Source organism: Echinops telfairi, unplaced genomic scaffold (assembly GCF_000313985.2).
Source record: "Echinops telfairi isolate 266 unplaced genomic scaffold, ASM31398v2 ScPeMD7_3;HRSCAF=10, whole genome shotgun sequence".
Classification (NCBI taxonomy): domain Eukaryota; kingdom Metazoa; phylum Chordata; class Mammalia; order Afrosoricida; family Tenrecidae; genus Echinops; species Echinops telfairi.
The window spans coordinates 30,513,409-30,518,262 of NW_022103899.1; positions in this window are offsets into that span (position 1 = coordinate 30,513,409).

A 4,854-nucleotide genomic window follows, 5' to 3' on the forward strand; every position below is an offset into this window, starting at 1 on the left:
CAGTAAGGAAGTTTTGGAAATATTTTGAGGGAATAGACCCAACAAGAAGTTTTTTAAAAGCAGAGAGTGAAGCTTTGTATGAGATTGTTTGCAAATGTAGAGTTGCATAAGTTAAGGCTGGCTTTCATAGAAACACATCATGTGGGTCAGAAAGAGAGCCACTGGGCACTGGGGAGGAAGGACAGGAAAGACAGTCACACACGACTGCCCTCATGCACTGGTGTGTGGGAAAACTGGACTCACAGGAGAGTCCAGGAAGCTATGAACATCCTACCACCAAAGTAGAAGTTGCATTGTAATGGGGGAACTCATAAAGAAATCTACCAAGGGGCCACTTAGAGAAGCTGCCTTGTCTTAATTTCGATGGCAGATCGTAACCTGGAACTACACAGGAATGTAGTTCCCAGACTCAAAAGGGGATGGTGATAGCGTTGACCAGTAGACAGCAGACAATCTAGTAGATGCACCACCAGGCACCGACCGAAGGACTTTACCACCACTGTTTGATCTAATACGAATAAGTATCACATGTAATATATACATACATACATATATATATATGTATTTTCATTTTACAGGTCAAGTAACAGAGGGTCAATGTAGTAACTTGTTGAAGGTCAAGTTCTTATACTTAACAAGACTTATACTCACATTTGTCTAGCTTTCCGTAATAACACCCTCCTCTACATAAATTATGAAAGATCAGGTTCCTTTTATGATATTAATCCTCCAAAGTATTATTAACATAGAAACAGGCATTCTCTATAACCAAAAAAAAATGACGTATAGGAGAATGGTCAGTTGGGTTAGGCTGAACCAATTTTATAAATAAACGCCCACATCTTACCAAGTTCTTTTTCATCAGATTAGTATTTATTGTGATTGCTCAGACTGTAAAGCAAGCCAGCTCCCATGAGTTGCCTTAGTACTGAATTCCAGCACGGTGCCTTTTAGCTGTTGGAAGGAGCCCTGGTGACTGAGTGGTTATGTATTGGGCTGCTAACCACAAGGTCAGCGGTTCTGAAACCACTAGCCTTTCTGTGGGAGAAGGGCGGAGCTTTGTACTCCCTTAACCAGTTACAGTCTCCGAAACTCCCAGGGCACTTCACCCTGTCCTAGAAGTTCGCTGTGACTCACCATCCACTCGATGGCAGTGAGTCTGATTTGAGGTTTCTCAATTGTGAGACGGTGATTTGTTCTGCCAAAGGAGAAAAGTAATGAATAAAATTAGACAAGCAGAAGCGATCCGTCAGCAGGTTTGAGGCTGGGAATAAAGTTAGTGTGCTCTTATCAAATCCCGGGTTTCATTTCTACCTGCTGACCACCAAGTCCACCCTCGGCCTCCTCAGAAATGGACTGAAAGTCTGCGACTTGCCTCAGAATTTCACTGGTCTTTCAGGAGCGCATTATTCCAAATATCTTAGGCTTTCCAAATCAACTCCAGTCCAGATATTCATCTGCAAGTATAGCTTGGGAGAGATAAGAAGATAAACCAGGCTACTTTCTCTTGGTATTCACTTGTATGTGAGAGCCAAAGTATGCAAAGGTGAAGAAACCTAGCGTGTAAGCAGTTGGCCAGGAAAGTAAAGTTATTCAAAAGAAGAGCAGTAAGTAAGGAGAATAGAAGTTTAGAGACTAAGGCTTCAGTGAAGAAAAAGAGGAAGGTTTGTTTTTTTAAAAATGAACTGGAGAGATTGACAAGTGAGTGAGTCATGGTCCAAAGACACTGTCAGAGACTAAGAGACTTGTCTCTGAAATTCTCTTCTGTCCATGACTTACTGGGCTGCAAAGGGAAAAGTCAGTGACTGGGACCCACCATCTGCTTCTCAGGGGAAAGATAGTTCACTTCCATAAAAGAGTTACAGCCTTGACGACCCTACGGGGCAACTCTTTTCTATGGTGTTAAGTGCCCTGGAGTTGGCTCTGACCCACGCGGACCCTGTGCACAACAGAATGAAGCACTGCACGGTGCTGAACCGTCCTCACAATTGCCCCTGTGCCTGAGCCCATTGATGCTGCCACTGGCTCAGTCCAGCTTGTCAAGGACCTTCCTCTTTTTCGCTGCCCCTCCACTTTACCAAACAGGATGTCCTTCTCCAGAAACTGGTCTCTCCTGACGACATGCCCAAATTATGTAAATCAAAGTCTTGCCATCCTTACCTCTAAGGAGCACTCTGGCCTTACTTCTTCCTACACAGAGCAGTTTTGTTCTTTTAGTAGTCTACACTACTTTCAATATTCTTCTCCAGCACCATAATTCAAATTTTCTATGGCCATCCTTACTCAATGTCCAACTTTCACATGTAAATCACGCAAAGGAGAATACCATGACTTGGGTCAGGCACACTTGAGTCCTCAAAGTAACATCCTAGCTCTTTAATACTCTAACTTAAAATTCACATGTAGAAGATTTACGTCTCTTGCTCTCTTCCATGAGCATTGGTTGTGGATTCAAGTAAGTCAAAATCTTTGACAACTTCAACCTTTTCTCCTTTAATCATAATATTACCTATTGGTCCAGTTGTGAGGATTCTGGTCTTCCTTACATTAAATTGCAACCCATGCTGAGGTCTACAATCCTCTCACTTGATCAGCAATGGCTTCAATTCCTCCTCATTTTCAGCAAGGAAAGTTGTGTCATCTGCATATCAAAGGTTATTAATAAGCCTTCTTCCAATCTTGATGTCACATTGTTCTTCATATGCTCCAGCTTCTCTGATGAATTGTTTAGTATATAGATTGAGCAAGTACGCTGAGAGGATACAACCCTGACTCACACCTTTGCTGACTTTAAATCATCTAATATTCCCTTGTTCTGTTTGCACAACTGCCTCCTGATCCATGTATAAGTTCCTCATGAGCACAGTGAAATGTTGTGGAATTCCCATTCTTTTCAATGTTACCCACAGTTTATTATGGTCCACACGGTCGAATGCCTGTGCACAGTCAATGAAATACATGTGTACATCTTTCTGGCGTTCTCTGGTTTCAGCCAAGACGCATCAGACATCTTGCACAATGATATCCCTTGTTCCATGTCTTCTTTTAAATCTGGCCTGAAATTCTGGCAATTCCCTGTGAATGTACTGCTGCAACAATTGTTGGGTGATCTTAAGCAAAATTTTACTTGTGTGTGATATCAATGATCTCATTCTATAGTTTGAGCATCCTGTTAGATCCCCTTTCTGTGGAATGGGCACAAATATAGATCTCTTCCAGTCAGTTGGCCAAGTAGCTGTCATCCAAATTTTCTGGCACAGATGAATGAGTGCTTCCAGTGCTTCTTCAGCTTGCTGAAATATTTCAACAGGTTTTCCATCAATTCCTGGAGTCTACAGTATGACAAATGGACAGACAATTGGTGGATTCTATTTTATAGTTTACAGTTGGAATCCACCAGACAGCAGAGCTCTGGAGGGAGCAGTTGTAAGTGATATTGAGCAGATGTCTGAAATGAAACAACTTGAAGTCTATTAGCAATCAGAAAATTCAGGAAGGGGCTAGACAGGTCAGTTAATGTTGATGGTGAAGTAGCCAGTAGACCTATTGTTATTTTTTTTCTGTTACACTCATGTGATTGTCAATTCTCTCATTTCACTCTCTCATTTCACTAACTCTCCTACTTGACCATCCTGATGGACTACATCAGAAATCTACGTCTTATCAACCCCTTGGAGTCCTTATGCATGCTTAGCAGCCTCAACTTGATCCACGGTGATTACCTTTTTAGTCATTAGAACTCTTTCAAACTCAAAGCCTCTACTCTTTGCTGCTGTCCCTCTCCAGAGACAGCCTCGCTGGTTGGGGAGGGCAATCAGGGACACATTCTTTAAATTCCTTTACAATTCCCTCTTTCATATTTGACTGGATCATCCATTCTGCTTTCCTTACTTTTTCTATTGTTTGTTTAATCTAGTCACCTCCCAACTCCTGTTAAGAATTTATGCCATGAATTAGCTTTCCTATATTATATCAGCCATCTCTGCTTTTCTACAGGACCTATCACCGTGGGCAAGTTTTCTCTTTGCAGTGCCTATGAGTATTCCAGGTGTCACCACATCTTTATCTTCCTCCAACATCTACATATTATAAATCTCAACTTTGTCCATTTTTCAACCATTCACTCCTACAACTCATTGAAATAGTCAACAAATGCAGCCTACAAATAAACTCTAGTTTACGTATCCACCACTAAACTGAAACTCTCCTTGAAAATGGTCACTACTGGCCTAATTGCCAAGCCTGAACCCTGTCCTCTCCTATGTTAGGCTCAAAGGGATCCCTCTGTTACCTCTTTACTATTCATCTACAATCTTCCCATAGACTTCTCTTTCATCTCCCTCCCTTTAAATATTGATGTTCCTGAAGATTCATCTTCAGTTCTCCTAGCATTTTGTTTTATATACCGTTTCTCCTGAGTTACATCAAATCCTAAGTTTCCAAAACCAAAATTAAGTCCCAATATCTCCCCTGGCCTTTTTCCTAATCGCCTACTAAATATTTCCATTCACTTGTCATAAAGAGACTTCAAGTCGATATATTAAAATAAAACTCATTGATACCCCCTTTCTATTTGGATTCATCTCCTTTGTTTTCAAACTGCCTCTCCAGAAAGGAAGAGATTGAAGGGAGGTGGCGGGCAGGGGGCTAGGGCAAGAGACCCACCGGTCAATAGGGATTACAGGATGGAGAATCCTGGAGTAGGACTACTCTTTCTCCTGAAGCTTGCAATAAAAGATACATTAACAAGAGTCTAAGAATAAGAAGTTGGAAAGGAGGATGGGACTAATATTAATTATAGCCAATGTTTATTGAATATTGAGTATATATCAGGCACTGTGATCAGCAGTTTTC